This window comes from Malus sylvestris, chromosome 12, assembly GCF_916048215.2.
Source record: "Malus sylvestris chromosome 12, drMalSylv7.2, whole genome shotgun sequence".
Taxonomy (NCBI): domain Eukaryota; kingdom Viridiplantae; phylum Streptophyta; class Magnoliopsida; order Rosales; family Rosaceae; genus Malus; species Malus sylvestris.
Window position 1 is genome coordinate 23,661,413 of NC_062271.1, and position 17,664 is coordinate 23,679,076.

At 46.1% G+C, this 17,664-nt stretch overlaps 1 long non-coding RNA gene across 1 annotated transcript in view; it reads right to left on the bottom strand.

Annotated features, from left to right (window-relative positions):
* LOC126594225 (uncharacterized) overlaps positions 1-14,502 on the bottom strand; it is a 64,638-nt gene extending 50,136 nt beyond the window's left edge. The window contains exon 1 of the long non-coding RNA XR_007613184.1: positions 14,371-14,502. This is a non-coding gene — a long non-coding RNA (uncharacterized LOC126594225). The remainder of the gene's footprint in view (positions 1-14,370) is intronic.
* Between the last annotated feature and the right edge of the window lie 3,162 nt (positions 14,503-17,664).

Here is a 17,664-nt window from a genome sequence, read left to right on the forward strand (position 1 = left end):
ATTAATAAACCAAGAAATCAAGAATGTCTTTATGCGTGAAGTCAAGCATTAACCGGAGATACATAAACAAATCAAATTAATTTATATGGGTCACAAATGCTATTCATTATGTAAAATTAAATTATTGCTCCTATCATTTGTGTCCATTCTTGATTTGTTGATATCCACTTTAATTTTTCTTCGTATTTGTTGACCCTAGAAACTACCAAGCCTACGTGGCGCGCAGGCTGAGTAATCTACAAGCTAACTACGTCTTTCGATGAATGCGGGGCGTGCCAACTCGTCGGCCGAGCTCGGCCGAGGAGTAAATTTGTTGATGTTGCGTTGGGTGCGCGACTGACTTCTACGTCTTGCGATTGCGACCGAGGAAGGAACGCGTCTCGGCCTCTTGGGTTCTCGAACCTGAAGACAAGGTTACTATTCTTTACGAAGTTCACGAATCGTCGTCATCGGATTCGGTCACAGTGATGTTATTCGTCAGAGTAAACTCTCGCCGAATCGACACCAAAGTGTAAGGGCACAAATACTCAAAACAGATATGAGTCTTGATTGTGAACGTGGTTCGGCCGTCCGAATGCCGAACTCTAAATCCTACTTGGGAGTATCCAATCATAAAACAACTCGGCGTGCAATGCGCCGAGCTCGATATACCGTAACACCTCACTTCGCCGAGAAGGCTAATGGGATGACCTCAATCAATAAGGACCCGGAAATCCTCCTCGACCGAGACTTGGATAGGTAACCAACCGTTCTCGCCGCAGTGCTGTTGATGCCAACGGAAGATACTGCGTGATCGATTGATTCTACGGTGATAGAGCTATCTATGCCGACTTAAGATATCACCGGTTGCTTCCACAGTGCTGTTGATGCCAACGGAAGATGATGCCAACGGAAGATGTGTCAGCGAAAAAGAAGGAAAAAATATCAAGTTGTTGAGAATTTGCGCAAGGCAGTTTTGTATTGATTTGCAGGGGCCCTTGAATGATGCACAGCCTCCTCTATTTATAGCACTGGATCTCTTTGAATCCGAGTTAAAACCCTACTCGGACTAGGTATTCTCCTCCTGATCAACACTGACTCGACCAGTCCTATTTTTACTAGGATTGTGAACCTAGTCCTTAACCGAGCCGGATTCGCTTCCGGGTTATTAGTCCTGCCGAGACTCCTCATTGCACTAGGACTCGACTTCTTGCATTATGACTTAGCCAACCTAGGTTTGGAGGCCCACGTACTGAACGATCCATGGTATTCTTGTCGCAAGGCCTTCCGGGCCGAGAATGATTCTATACTCGGCCCAAACTATTATTTTGGGCCCAAACATTGCCCCCTCGCTTCTGAGGTCCTCGGCCTGAATTTGTTGGCCGAGGTTTGGCCTTGAAGAAGCAAATGTAATCCTCAGAACCCTAGTGCTCTATTTCCAAGGCCCATTTATTGAGCACGATTGCACGATCTTGATCCTGCTAACTAACTCGCCACGTGGCGTCTTCTAACACGGCCAATCCCTAATAATGACGTCTAAGGCGTGCGGCTACCAGAACCGTTATGCCATCATGACCTTATGGCTGAACATAGCCACTCTACCTCAATCCGCGAGCCGTTTGTCATCGTGCAGACGTCGAAACGTCTTCCGCCATTAATCTCACCATCACACGCAATCGTGCGCCCCCAAAACCTGAGACTCTTGGTCTTCTCAACTGCATTTCCTGAATGTTCATCATGATCAGCGATTCCTTTGGTCGATTTTGCCCTTTGTTTTGAATTTCGAACGATTGCCCTTCCTGCCAAAATCCTATAAATACTGAAATCCCTCATTCATACTTTACGCTTTCAAAATCTCTCTGAAATTTCTTGCCCTTGTTCTCCAGCGCAGTTCTTTTTCCCAAGTCTTCGTTCCTCAATCTTTAAACCCAGAAAATTCTTTTCTTGTCATCCTTTCAAACCATTCACCATGGCCTCCTTTATCTCCAAGCTTTCTAAGGAGTGTGACCAATGCCAGAAAATTATTGATCGGAGTTCAATCAAGACCATCCGATTTGAGAGTGACATGAGTACCCCTCACCAAATCTTAGGTCATCTCTTTAAGGCGGCGGTGCCACCGACCATCACCGGGCTCATTTGCATGTCATCTTTGCTGTAATGATTTGAATGGTCGAAGTGGGAGGTGGCGAGGCCTCAGGGCTCTTGGCCCTCGACCACTACAGCTTGGGCAGCCTGGGTTGTACGAATGGAAAGGCTTTTTGGCGAGCAATGGAAAGCCCTAGGCATTTATGATGCCATTCACCTCTCGTCCATGGATATCATCATGGACAATGAGCTCCTCCTGGCGGCCTCATGTTTCTGGTGTTCGGCTACTAACACCATGGTTCTCCCTCTCGGCCCCATTGGCCCCACCATCCTCGACGTCACTGCCATCTTGGGGACTTCCCCAACTGGAATCCCAGTCGACACTGCCCTCCCTGGGTACTCGTCGAACCTCAATTTGAAGGTACTCTTCGACAAACGGGCCCTTGAGATGCTGAGCGGTGATGGCTAAACACCCGCGAAGGAAGAGGTCCACAAGCTTCACAAGAACTTATTCAACTACAACACCCTCTATCTCCATTTTGCCGGTCGAGGAGAGAAGGCTTTGCGAGAAGGGGAGCACGAGGCTTTCCTCTTCTATTGGTACAACAAATTTATTTGTTGTACCAAATCTAATAAGTGTCTGGTCAAGAATATGCCAGTGGCCGAAACCTTGGCTAGCGGTCACACTTTGGCACTCAGCCCGGCCATTCTCGCACATCTCTTACGCTGCTTGGCCGAAGTCACTCTAAACAAGGTTGATCCGCAGCAGAATGGGCCCTTCTGGGTCTTCCAACTTTGGCTGCAGGTCTATTTTGCCCCTCTTCGGCCAACGATGGTCGATTTCTCGCCCAGGGAAGCGCTCGGCCCCCAACTGGCTCTTCGGTCAATCCCTCCCACCAAGCTGAAGAAGTGTTCAGATACTTTTTCGCTCTCGACGACCTTTCTGATGATGAATTCTTGATCTGTCGTCGTCGAGAATACCCTTCGTCGATCAGACTTCCTACATCAGCATGGGGCGTTGATGAAGATGCTGACCTTCGTCAATCCTGGAGGTCCTTCGTGCTTGCCCGCGACCTTCCTTTCGGCTATGAGGGCTGCCGAGCGAGTTGGGAAGTGTATCATCCCAACTTCCTCGATCGGCAGCTTGGCTACCTCCAAGGTTGCCCGGTCCCCCATCTCTCATCTCGGTCCGTCCTAAGCCGCAGACGTGAAACTGGTTCTTCCGAGAAGGAATGCAGTGACGTAAAAAGGGAGTTCCAAGAGCGGTGCCAGAAATTCCGCCTTCGACCGGTCACCCCAGAAACTCTTTGCACTGATACCTTCGGTGCTTGGTGGGAAGAATATACCCAACAGTTCTTTGGTGTTCCGGTCGAAACCGTTCTCGCCAAACTCTTCGGTGGTCGACCTAAGAAGGCTTCTGCCCCCCAAACCCAAGGTAATGGTTTATTTCTACCTTTTTCTTTTAATTTTGAACTACTGATCTGCTTTGCTGACTTTCTTTTGCTTCCCCAGGTAGCCGGTCCTTGAAAAAGGTGGAAATGGTCGCTGCAGCTGCGGTTGAGAAAAAATCGGTCACCTCAAAGAGGGCTAAAACCGATGTGCCCGTCTTGCCGAGAAAACGGCCTCGCTAAGAGGCCAAGCCGACCATCGAACCCCTTCGGTCTGCCAAGCGGGTCAAAAAGCTGGCAAAGAAAGGAGCACGGGAGATCCACGTTATCTCCAGTCAAACTCCAGAGGCGACAACTCCCAGTGTTTCCCCTTCTCTCACCGTCGGCCAAGCCTTGGTCGAGAAACAGCCAACTTCGACCGTAAAAACAGTCCAAGCACGGCTTGTTTCTGAGGTCGGTGCACCAGTCGTAGCTTCATCAGTCGAGGCTACGCCTGTCCTAGAAAAGGCAGTCCTTGCGACCGAGAAGACTTCTCCCGCACATCCAAAACCTTCGATCTTTGTTCTAGAAGAGAACGATGGGAGCGACGAAGTTCCAGTGACGAGTCGCCCTCATCCCCGTCTTCAACCTCTTCCTGGGTCTTAGGTGGCCGTTTCAGTCGGCCCTTCCATGGTCGACCGTGGCAAACGACCAGCCGAGGAACCAATAGCGGCGACCGAAATGCCTGCTCCTCCATAGGACCAAGATGTCCATCTTGCGCCCGAAGCGGCTGTCTCAGTCGGCCCTTCCACGGCCGATCATGGCAAGCGACCGGCCGAGGAACCAGAGGCAACGGCGGAAACGCCATCCATCCTCAAGACCAGGACCTCAACATCCCTCTGTAGGAAGCTACTTCGACCTTCGTAAGTGCCTTTTATCACCTTTCCTTGATTATTTGCCTGCCATAAAACTCTAAACCAGAAAAATACTGTCAGGTGTCTGCGTACTCTTTTCATCGAAACTTCTATGCGCCGAAGGGTGTTATCTATATTTCATGGCCGCCTCAGTGGCCATCGAACGTAGATAACCTCCATCGGCCGCGTGAACTGAGAAGCAATATAAGACACTGGGCTCGGCCATTGAGTTCTTTAGGTTCGAGCAACGATCCTGAAGACATGGCTGAGGTCTCCTCTCGGCAGGTTAAAAGAAACGAAACCTTTTTGCTATCTTTTTCATGACCTCTTTTGAGCTTAACCTGATTTGTGTGTGCAGGCTTCGTGGGAGGTCGAATTCAAAGCTCTTTTGTCCAGCACCACTGGAGGGTCTGGTCCTTCGGCCGCCACAACTGACACTGCTGATTCAACTGCTCTGACTCGGCTGTAGGAGGTCTTGTCGCTTTCGGCGTCGCAAGTCCTTGAGCGCAAAGGTCTGGATTTGCTGGGTGTGTGTCTAAACGACCTTGGAGCCGACGGTCAGCTGAGCGGCGAGGCTGTCGTTCGGGCGTCAACCGCCTTGGAGCGGGTTTGAGAAACTTTCAGTATTTTTGAGAGCGCGCTAAGGGCTGAGCAAGACATGCAGGCTGCCATGGCCGTTCAAGATACCTTCTGTCCCAAGATTGACGCCTTAAAGGCTAAAGGAGAAGCCTTGGCCGACATCGACCGTCAAATGGCCGAATTGGCGAAACGCCGTTCGGCCATTGCCTCCGAGCTTGCCAAGGACTTCGAGTCGGGCGACAAGGTTTGTTTGACTGAGTACGCGGTGAACACAAAGCGGGTCGAGCAGTTGAAGCTGGACAAAAAGAACCGGCAGGCCGAGGTCATCATGGGCGAGGTGTGGTGGTTGGAGCTGAAGGCCCTGCTCGTCACTCTTCTACCTTCTTCACCTTGAATGTATTTGAATGTAAACCGGTCGACTTACTCATTTTGTACATGCTTATCAATCTTAATGAACTGGTTTTCTATTCCCGCATTTCCCATGTGACCGGGTAGTATTTCTTCAAAAACTTCCCATTGATTGGTAATCTGTGAACTACACCGGTCTGGTCTTTAAGATGATACGCCCATTTTCCGTATACTTTATGTACAACGAACGACCCCTCCCAATTTGGCGACCACTTGCCGAACCTAGGGTCTTTTAGTCCTACGGGTAACACCGTTTGCCAAACCAATTCACCCTCACCAAATGTTTTCTGACGCACCTTTTGATTATAGGCTCGCTCGGCAATCTGTTTCTGTGCCACTAGTAAGTTATAAGCGTCAAGTCGCGCTTCTTCCAAATCTTCTAATTCCTGTCTCATAGACTGATTATATTCGGCGCTAAACAAACTACTTTGTTCAATTAATCGCAACGAATTTATGCTTAACTCGACTGGCAACATTGCATCGTGTCCGTAGGTTAATGCGTACGGGGTTGTCGCATTCGCCGATCGGGGCGATGTTCGATATGCCCATAATGCCTCGTTCAACTTTAAATGCCACATGCCAGGCCTTTCTTTTATTATTTTTTCGAGGATGCCGATCAACACTTTATTACTTGCCTCGGCCTGCCCATTCGCTTGTGGATAATACGGTGTAGACTGTTCGAGCCGGATTTTCAAATTTGCCGTATATTCTTTAAACCTCTCGGCTGTGAAGATTGTTCCATTGTCAGTTATGATCGTTTCTGGTACGCCAAATCTGGTCACAATGTGTTCCTCCACGAAGTCGCAAACTTCTTTAGATGTTAGCTCAGCATATGATTTCGCTTCGACCCACTTAGTCAAGTAATCGGTCGCGACTATTATCCATACGTGCTTGGTAGCTCCAGAAGATGGCGTGATTTTACCGATTATGTCCATGACCCATCCTCTAAACGGCCATGGCTTAATGACTAAATGCAACGATTCGGCCGGGACCCTTTGTATAGGCCTGTGAATCTGGCACTGTATGCACCCTCGTGCAAACTCGATACAATCCTTTAATATCATTGGCCAAAAATAGCCGTGTCGTCGAAGTAGCCATCGCATTTTTCGTCCGGATTGATGAGCTCCGTAAATCCCTTCATGGACCTCTGCGATTGCCTAAGCACCTTCTTGGGGGTCGAGGCATAGTAGTAACAAACCATTTTCACCTTTTCGGTATAACTCATTTTGGTACGTGACATAGTTCGTGGCGTGAACTCGTGTCTTGCGACTATGTTTTCCATTGGGATTGTCAAGGTACTGCATAATGGGTTTTCTCCAATCATCTGGTGTTGCCTTGACAGTACAAACCTCTAAAGTGTCTTGTCGGTCTAGCAACGAAGGTAAAGACATGACTTGGGTGCGTATTACATCGTTACGCCGGAGGATTTGCTGGTTAATCAAGGCCGGGTATAGCTGTCGTAACACCGGTATTTCTCTGCCTAGCTTGCCCCCCAGGAGTTGTGCACCGGAGGCAATTTGAGCCAACTCGTTCGCGTTGGTATTATGGATCCGGGAAATATGTTCGAACGTAATACCGTCGAAGGACTCGGCCAAATAGCTGGCAACCATGTGGTATGGTGCCAGGGTACAACTCATGCAGCGGAAAGACCCATTAAGTTGGTTAATCACAAGCTCAGAGTCGCCGAGGATGAGGGCACGGGTGGCCCGTAAGTCACGAAGGAGGCCAAGGCAGATGATAAGGGCTTCATATTCGGCCTGATTATTGGTGCAGTCAAAATCCAACTTAAGCGAAAAATACCAACGATCGTGATTAGGAGATTGAATGACAACCCCAACGCCGGCCGAGGATGAAGTACTGGAACCGTTAAAATACATCGTCCAATAGTTGTCGCGTGCTTTAACCATGCCGATTTCGACATCGGTGTCCCCAAAACCGTAGGGAGAGGGGTGTTGAGCAAGGAAGTCGGCCAATGCTTGGCCTTTGACAGCTTTCTGGGGCACGTATTGCAAGCTAAACTCGGATAACGCCATCGTTCACTTCCCAATTCTCCCTTTTACGATTGGCCGGGTAAGCATGTACTGGATAACGTCGGTCTGGGCAATGACTTGTGTGACCGACGGAAGCATGTAATGCCGGAGCTTGGAGGCGGCGAAGAACACGGCAAGACAGAGCTTCTCAATGGCGGAATAATTGGTTTCTGGTTGATTAAGGTTTCAACTGAGGTAAAAAATAGCCTGCTCTCACCCGGCATCGTTATCTTGGGCAAGGAGATAGCCGATGGACTCTTCAGCCGCCGAGATATATAGTTTAAGAGGTTTACCGCGCCGTGGTGGAACAAGGACAGGTGGTGTCGTGAAGGAGACTTTGATTTGTGTAAACGCTGCCTGATGCTCGTCCGTCCACGCAAATGTATCTGAGTCCTTAAGTTTTAAAAGCATCGAAAACGCTTTCATTTTCCCTGCCGAGTTAGCTATAAATCGGCGGAGAAAATTTATCTTGCCAAGTAAGGACTGCAGTTGTTTCTTCGTTGTTGGGGGTGGAGCACTGATGATTTCACGTGCTTTATTTTCGTCCACTTCAATCCCACGGTGATGTACCAGGAAACCGAGAAAATTATCGGCCGACACACCGAATGCACATTTGGCAAGATTCATTTTGAGGTTGTGTTGGCGCATACAAAGGAAAGCGTGTCGGAGATCATCCAGATGAGTCCGCCATTGTTTGGATTTAATTACAACATCGTCGATATAAACTTCGACGATGGTTCCAATTAAATCATGAAATATGGTGTTCATTGCCCGTTGGTATGTGGCGCCGGCATTTTTGAGCCCAAATGGCATAACAACCCATTCGTAAGTGCCGAGTGCCCCCGGGCAGCGGAAAGCAGTTTTGTGCACATCGGCTTCGGCAATGAAAATTTAGTTGTACCCGGCATGTCAATCCATAAAGGATAAGATCGCATGATTCACCGCGGCATCGATTAACATATCTGAAATCGGCATTGTATACTCATCTTTGGGAGTTGCCAGATTCAGATTTCTGAAATCGATGCAGATGCGCAGTGCACCATTTTTCTTTAAGACAGGAACGATGTTCGCCAACCATTCCACATATCGAGCTGTCCGAATGAACCCGGCTTTCAATAGTCGAACCAGTTCATCCTTGATGCCGAGTTGCACTTCGGTCGAGAATCGACGAGATGGCTAACGGAAAGGTTTACATCCGGGCTTAATACGTAATTCATGCTCGACAAGAGTACGATCTAAGCCGGGCATTTCATGGTCGCTCCAAGCAAAACAATCTTTGAATTCCGTAAGCAAGGCACGAAGTTCGTCCTTCATTTGTTGGGGAAGTAAAGCACTAATAAACAGAGGCCGTGGGTTATCGGCCGTCCCAACATTAATCTCTTCTAAGGGGTCCTTAACTTGGGGCTGATGATCTTCGAGCTCGGCCGGGGCGGCTTGAACTTTGTCAAGAGATAAGACAGGACCATTATTTCCTTCGGCAAGGAACTCGATGAGGTTAACGCCCGAATTTGGTTGTTTAGATATAGTATACCGATGGGCCAGCAGTCGTTCCATAGTAGATGAAACCGCGGCCCTACGTTTTCTCGATTGGTGTCAAACATCGGCGTCGGGGAGGAAATTGGCTAATCCGAGTCTCGCTGAATCCAGGTGGACAGTCTCGGCGCCAACCTCGATAGCTTTGTGAACAGAAATCTGAGTCGGCCGTCCTTCATCATTGAAGCCTTGCAAAGTAATGTAGCCGACGTGGTCATCATAATACCGTGCTTGGATCATGTTAGTTTCGAAAGGTTGGCTATCGGTCGGGTAAACAGTGACCAATTTGCCATCCCAAAAAACGAGCACTTGATACAATGAGGAAGGAATACAGCTGGTTTGGTGAATCCAATCTCGACCGAGTAGTGCATTATACTCGGTTTTGGAATCAACTACAAAAAAGGCGATCATGTGAGTACGACCGGTAATATTCACTGTTAACGGAAGTACACCTTTGGTTTGGGATTTGTCGCCGACGAAACTACTCATTGTGATCCCTGACGGAATAAGTTCGTCATTAGAGCGACATAAGGCCTTCATGATGTTCATAGGCATGATATTGACGGTAGCTCCACAGTCGACAAAAACTTTAGAAACTGGATATCCCTCGATATGGGCCGTCACATACAATGGCTTTAAATGATGGAGATTGGCCGATGTTGAGCGAGGAAACAATTCGGCCAGAGCTGCTTTGATATTGTCATCTTTTGTTGCAGAGTCAACTTCAGCAACAGATACAAAGTCAACATGGCCGGCTTCCTCGGCGACTACATCACCATCGAGGAAATTCGGCTGAGCTGTGCTTGATTGAAAATCAGCGGGTAACACATGGACCATACTGATTTCCATGTTATCCAAGACTGACGGGCCCATCGGGTTAGGATCCTCCTTACTAGCCTCATCTCTCGTCTGGTCGGTGACTACGGCTTCCGTTGTTGTCAGAGTTGGACAAAGAGACTCTTCTGCTCTTTCTTCAATGGTTTGATCCTGCAGTGCTGCTTCGGCAGCTTGTTGGTTCTGCGTGATTGCCTCATGTAAGGTTGAGATCGACAGTGTGCTTGGGGTCAAGATCCGAGCCTGCTCCTGGTAGTGTATCCAGGCATCCCTGGTGTCCAGATAAGCATCCAATCGCGCAACACGTGCCATTTCATCGGTCGTAAGGCCGAAGAGAGAAACATCCGAAAATACTTCGAAGTGATATCGTAAATACTGAAGGTCCTCCATTGAGAAAGGAAGGTCGGCTGCATCGATATCAATGTATGAGTCGACTTCAAATCCAAGGACACGAGCTTCTCGTATGTGCTGGGACCTTGCTTTCAATCCTGGGTTTGAGGTCTTCTGAATGATTCGCTCGGCATCAGGACAAGTCAGGACAAGATCAATTGTGTCCTGACATGCCTTCGGCAAACCATACAGATCATTGGCCGAATGTTTCTTATGAAATTCTCGCATATATTCCAAAGCCTCCCCGAGGAACGGCGGATGCAAATTCCGTCGAATTTTGATCAAAGGTTCTTGTATGGCCGGCGGGGCTAATTTGCTTTCGGCTTCTTGCCTGAAATGCTCGAGGCGTGCCTTCATCTCCCCCGGCCGAAGAAGAAGTTTGATCCTTTTATCAGCCTCTTCGAACGTGGTTTAGACATCTCGGTTGACCAACCGTTTCCCTTGAACCAACTCTGTCATAATAGCTGGAGGTGGTCGTTTATCATCAGTAGCAATCGTGTCATTCGGCCGCCATTTAGGGACCGAAGTTTCTTGGGCTGTTCGTCGGCGGGCCATGCAATCTATCCTTTGGTGCCGGCGTTTCTGGGATTTGGATAGTGCGGTGTAGACGCCTTTCGAAGAATGATATGTATACCAACGCTGATCTCTAGGTTCGGGAGGTTTGAAAGTTTTTTGGCTCCGCGATGATTCCGAACTGCTAGAATTACGTTTATAGTAGTCCTCATCATAAAATGAAGCATCAAAATCAAGGGGCCGCCTGACTGAGGGTGTCTCTTCCATCCTCACTTTAGGACCGAGCCTATCAAAAACCCCTTGATGTTGGCCTACGTTGGCAACCTTTTGCTGGGTTGCGGCCGTAGGTCGTTCCGTTATAAGCGAAGAGGGCTTCTCCTCTGGCTCACTGCCGACCTTTGCTCTACATTTACTGCACAAAACCGCTATCCCACTGTCTTCATCGGTGCTATAATCCATCATAGGTTTGACAATAGCGGGCCCCGTTAAAGCTGTAGGTGGTTTGTTTGAACGAAAATCGGCCATGAAACGTGGCCGAGAATTCTGATTCCGAACGCGTTGCGTCGCAACAACTTCGGCCTTTCGTTTCCCTTTGTCTTTAGGTAGGGTCACATCGACCATATTTATTGTTGCCGTGGGGAACGGGTCAGTATCAACACTCATCTTCTTCTCTGGAAATTTCAGTTTGCCATTATCAATCCAGCTTTGGACGTTGTCTCGAAACACGACGCAATTGTTTGTCGTATGTTTGCTTGAATTGTGGTATTTGCAATATATCTTTCCTTTAAGCTTTTCGGCCTTGGGAATGTTGTGCCCACGCCGAAGTTTGATGATCCTCGCTGATAACAGTTGATCAAAAATTGCATCGGCCTTTGTAATATCAAAAGTATAAACTTTTGACAGTTTTAGTGTTTCTTCAGTAGCCGAACGGATTTTGACTTCCTTAGAGTCAACTTGAGTCAGTGCCTTGCAAACGTATGACTTATCTATCACTATTTCAGCTGCATCCACACTAACGCATTCATCCTCGGTTGATGCATAATTGACAGTAGGATTCTTGTAAATCGTCCCCCGAGATGGAGCTTTTGAAATCTTTTCCTCGCAGAGTAAATAGTCATATTGCTCGACATGCTGGGCTAATTCGTACATATCCCGAAAGTTTACCCCCAAGAATTTCTTTTTGTATTCGACGTCAAGACCATTCAAAGCAAGTCTGACGAATTCAACTTCGGGGAGAGGCACTCGGCACCAATTCCTGGCCGATTTGAATCTGGTAAGATAATCCATTGGTGACTCGTCGAACGCCTGAGCCATCCTTGCTAGTGAGGATACTGACATTTCCATTCCCGGCCGATAAAACTGCTCATGAAACTTCTCGACCAACTCCTCCCAACTCTGGACGGAGTTCGGTGGGAGGTTAATATACCAAGCGAACGCTAAACCGGTCAACGAAAAATTGAAAAGTCGCAGCTTGTGAAAGTCACTATTAACGTCTCCGCATTGTGCGGTGAAGCGAGCTACATGTTCTAACGAGGATAAAGATGATTCTCCGGCAAAAAGGCTAAAATCCAGGATCTTGAAACCTCTAGGGTATTCGACCTGTTCTACGTAAGCTGGATATGGGTGTATAAACTTAGGGAACTTCGGCCCTTTCTTTATGGCCGAATCGATCATCCGTTGAACTTCGGTCATATCGATGGGTGTTACTTCCACTCTCTGGTCGGATCCGTCTGACCTACTATTCGACCCTCCTCCTCTTTCCAATTGAATTGGCCTGAGCCGAGCATGAATTGGCTCGGCCGGTGCACTTGATAGTAGATTATTCCTCGGCGGCAAATGCTGGGCAAGATCGAAAGTTCTACCATCGCTGACCTTACTAACCAATATTTCGAGTAATCCGATTTGTGCTTCACTGGAATTGCGTATCACGTCATGAAGCTTATCGATTCCTCGACTCAATGTCTGTTCAACCGTTCGAGATTGCTCGTCAAGCCGTTTTCGAAGAAACGACCTCATGGGTGGATCGGATCCTTCGCCACCATCTTCATCACAATCTTCTAATACTCATTCATTGAGATCGCAAGTGTTCCTGTCGGGAATTTCAAGACTGCGAACCTGACCGCCGAGATTAACTTCCCTTTCTCGGCGAGTTACGTCGTGGACTCAGGTGTCACGACGCTGATGGGATTCTGCGCCATTGTGTCCTATGTTCTGATTTGGTAGATCAGCTGTCGACTTTCCTATATCTGTTTTCTTTTTTACCGATCCTGTTTCAATTGGCATGAACTTCGTAGTTTAGCACCGGGTCCCACTGGGCGTGCTTAAACACAAACCCTAGAAACTACCAAGCCTACGTGGTGCGCAGGCTGAGTAATCTACAAGCTAACTACATCCTTCGATGAATGTGGGGCGTGCCAACTCGTCGGCCGAGCTCGGCCGAGGAGTAAATTTGTTGATGTTACGTTGGGTGCGCGACTGACTTCTACGTCTTACGATTACGACCGAGGAAGGAACGCGTCTCGGCCTCTTGGGTTCTCGAACCTGAAGACAAGGTTACTATTCTTTACAAAGTTCACGAATCGTCGTCGTCGGATTCGGTCACAGTGATGTTATTCGTCAGAGTAAACTCTCGCCGAATCGACACCAAAGTGTAAGGGCACAAATACTCAAAACAGATATGAGTCTTGATGGTGAACGTGGTTCGGCCGTCCGAATGCCGAACTCTAAATCCTACTTGGGAGTATCCAATCATAAAACAACTCGGTGTGCAATGCGCCGAGCTCGATATACCGTAACACCTCACTTCGCCGAGAAGGCTAATGGGATGACCTCAATCAATAAGGACCTGGAAATCCTCCTCGACCGAGACTTGGATAGGTAACCAACCGTTCTCGCCGCAGTGCTGTTGATGCCAACGGAAGATACTGCAAGATCGACTGATTCTACGGTGATAGAGATATCTATGCCGACTTAAGATATCACCGGTTGCTTCCACAGTGCTGTTGATGCCAACGGAAGATGTGTCAACGAAAAAGAAGGAAAAAATCGCAAGTTGTTGAGAATTTGCGCATGGCAGTTTTGTATTGATTTGCAGGGGCCTTTGAATGATGCACAGCCTCCCCTATTTATAGCACTGGATCTCTTTGAATCTGAGTTAAAACCCTACTCGGACTAGGTCTTCTCCTCCTGATCAACACCGACTCGACCAGTCCTATTTTCACTAGGATTGTGAACCTAGTCCTTAACCGAGCCGGATTCGCTTCCGGGTTATTAGTCCTGCCGAGACTCCTCATTGCACTAGGACTCGACTTCTTGCGTTATGACCTAGCCGACCTAGGTTTGGAGGCCCACGTACTGAACGATCCATGGTATTCTTGTCGCAAGGCCTTCCGGGCCGAGAATGATTCTATACTCGGCCCAAACTATTATTTTGGGCCCAAACAATATTCCTACATAAACCAAAAAAAAAAGAACATAATAATTTTTTTGACAAAAGAAAAGATAACATGAGGAAACAATATATGCAATAACAGTAACTTGCATATTAATATCAGTGCAGAAAGAGCTATATATTCTTCTGTACCGAGAGAAGAGTAATTTAAAAGACAAAAATTCTCTAACCTAAGTCATGGAGGCGAAGCATCCATATGAGAAACGAAAGACCACCATCAAATTATCAAAATCCAGTCAAACATAAATGAAAAAAAGACATGAGTAAAATAGAAAAAAGAAACGAACTCCCATCGTCAAAATTAAATCGTGCTTTGCATCGCCTCCTCATCCACGGGAACAACACATAGAACCCTCGCATTGGAATTTCCAGAAGGCATATGAATTTAAAGATGCCTTTGCATCGCTTCCTCATCCACGGGAATAGTACATAGAACCCTCGCACCGGAATTTCCAGAAGACATCCTCAATGAAATTTAACACGTCATGCAGATAAGACTCTATTTGAAGGAGTTGCCGAGTTTTTTGCCTGAAAAACAGACAAAATCGAAGAACAAATGAGTCCAACCATACAAAGTCCATGCAATGCACCACATGATAAGATCAAGTCCACTACCTGTTCTCTGTTGGAAATTGAAGTAGTTTGAGTAAAAATTTCTAATTTGTCCTATATTGGCCATTCCCAAAAGGTTTTATCATTTTATAAGGCTTTGTCCTTTATAGAAAGTGATTGGAGTAATAGGCCTGGAGACTAAAATTGGGCTCACCTTTGGGGTTGGGCTTTGGGGTGTACTAATGAATTGGTAATTAATATATATAATTAATATATATTTAATTGTCAAAAGATGGGCCTTGGGCCTTGGCCAAAGCCGGTAACGGCTATATGTAGACATTGTGATAGTATGGCCGCGCAATCAAGGGCCAAAAGTCATGTATACAATGGGAAGTCACGTCACATCAGGCGTCGACATAATACTCTTAAGAAGTTGCTCTCCGATGGAATAATATTCATTGATTATGTGAAGTCAAAGGAAAATATAGCTGATCCTTTGACAAAAGGCCTACCAAGAGAGCAAATATTATTTACATCGAGGGGAATGGGTCTCAAGCCAATTCAATGAATCGAATTGGACGGAAATCTAACCTAGCTGATTGGAGATCCCATGATCTAGGTTCAATAGGCAAACTGGTTGAGTTTGATTCAAAAGTTGAACACACAACTTACCCATTCTTATGATAACATGTGTGTTGTCTGTTGATGTTTAAGGGGTTATGTTTTATACATTTAATGACATTAATATCTTGTTATCAAGAGATATGGCAGACTATTCTTAACTAATGTCACCTATATAGGAGTAAATGGAGCCACATTTATGAGAATTAACATGGCTAAATTCTCTAAAGCTCATACAAAATCCGCGATCTGTTCAGGGCCAAAATGAACACAACCGTATGAATTGACGTGTGGCAGCCATGATATGTGTGTAGCATATTGTCTCGGTTTACTACTGTGGTGAACAGTTCAAGATCTTCCACATCCACTGCGTCACCAAGTAAACCCGATATGTTTTCACTAGGGTAAGTTCAAGTTCAAAAGACACTTCACCCGATGCATATCATGTCTATTCTCTCTCAGTTTTAGGCAGCCTAATCATCCATTTGCATTTACATTTGCATTCAAATGTGGGGTACTTGTTGGAGTTTGAATGAAATTTCAACTCAAATGTGGGATATTGTTGGAAATTTAAGTAGTTTGAGTAGAAATTTCTTTGTCCCACATTGGCCATTCCCAAAAGATTTTATCACTTTATAAAGCTTTGTCCTTTATAGAAAGTGATTGGAGTAATAGGCCTAGAGACTGAAATTAGGCTCATCTTTGGGGTTGGGCTTTGGAGTGTACTAATTAATTGGTAATTAATATATAATTAATATATATTTAATTGTCAAAAGATGTGCCTTGGGCCTTTGGGCTCTAATAATTAAATTAATTAATTATTTTTTAATTTCGAATTTAAATTAATTAATTATTTATTTTTTCCAACAGACTCATCTTTTCAGATGAAGTCTGAGTGTGAAAACGCAGAAACAAAAACACCCATTTCAGCAGATGCATCCCTTCCTTACAATCACATTATATATACATCTATCTGCATGGCATTTAGAACACAGAAAAATCATAAATCTTCTCGTGCAATCATAAACATCCTTACTGAGAGAACCACATTAATATTCGCCAGAAGTCTATTTTCCAGTGCTGGAATTTCTGACTTAGATCGTTGAATCCTGGTGGAACAGACGTCCTACAAGCACTGAGTAGGGGCGAAAATTCTGTTTCAAGGACATTGCGGTACGCAAGCCTCGATCTTCAAGTTGTTTGTTTTTATAATTCGTACTCTAGTTTATACTCTGTTAATTCCTATTGCATTTATTATTTATTAGCATATCTATATTTAAATCACAGATTGTTGGCTTTTATCCAACATTCTCTTCACGTGAACTACTCCGATTACTCACAGCACCATCAGTGGACTGCCCGTTTTGCGCTTTCTTTCTACCAAACTTGGCATCCTAAAAATACAAATAATTTTATCAGTAGAGAAAACATACAAAAGCAAACACTCTGTACCGCAAAGCAAAACGGAAGCTTATACCGAGATTAATTTCATTTGAGCACCTGGGATAGGGAGGGAGGGAGGGAGAGAGGGAGAGGAATCACCGCAAATCTCAAAGCAAAAAATTGAAAAAAGAAGAATCGATGACTTGGACGTTGGTTTCTACCCCTTTTATCTCACGTTGGAGTGTTGGAGTCTACAAAACCGAACATTATCCCACGTACGAGTGTGGTAGTCTGCAAAACCGAAGGGTAACTGCTGAATGTAGTTGCAAAACTGAACGTGGAGATCGATCCTTTCTCCCACGTTATCCTTTTTTATTCTTCTTTTCTAAAAACCTTTCCACTCTTACGCTTGAGTTTATTGTTCTAACTGTACGTTTTCTAAATTTGGTTGGCCTTGCGAGATTAGTATTAGTTGGGCTATGTTAATTGAATGTATTTAAAAAAATAAAAAATTAAATCCTCACCCCCTCTTTTAATGTAGATAATATCGTTTGTTAAAAAAAAAAAAATTACTATTAGCCGGTTCAGTTCGGTCGTGCTAGTTTTTTCAAGTTGAGAACCTGAATCAAAACCAGTCTGAATCGACTCAATTCAATTCTTGTCAAAAGTTTTTTTTTCTTGTCAACAAACACAAATTTTCTTTTTTTCGATTTTTTTTTTATCATGGTTCAATTTGGTTTCTCGGTTCTATGGTTCTCATGCCCACCCCTAAAAACTCAAGGTGTCAAACTGTCCAAGTGTCATATGGGCCTAAGCTGTTCTTGGGCCATGCCACTAAGAGCAACTCCAGCGTTGCTGGTTGCTCGGGGGACAGGCGAGGAGAAAGGGCCCGACGGCCGGGGGATGGGGCTCCAGCGTATGCAAGATCGAGGGACAGGCCAGGCCCGAGCGACAGGCCCGGCGGGGATTGCCAGCCCGAGAGCCTAAGGGTTGTGTGACGTATGGCTGATGTGCGGCATCGGTGC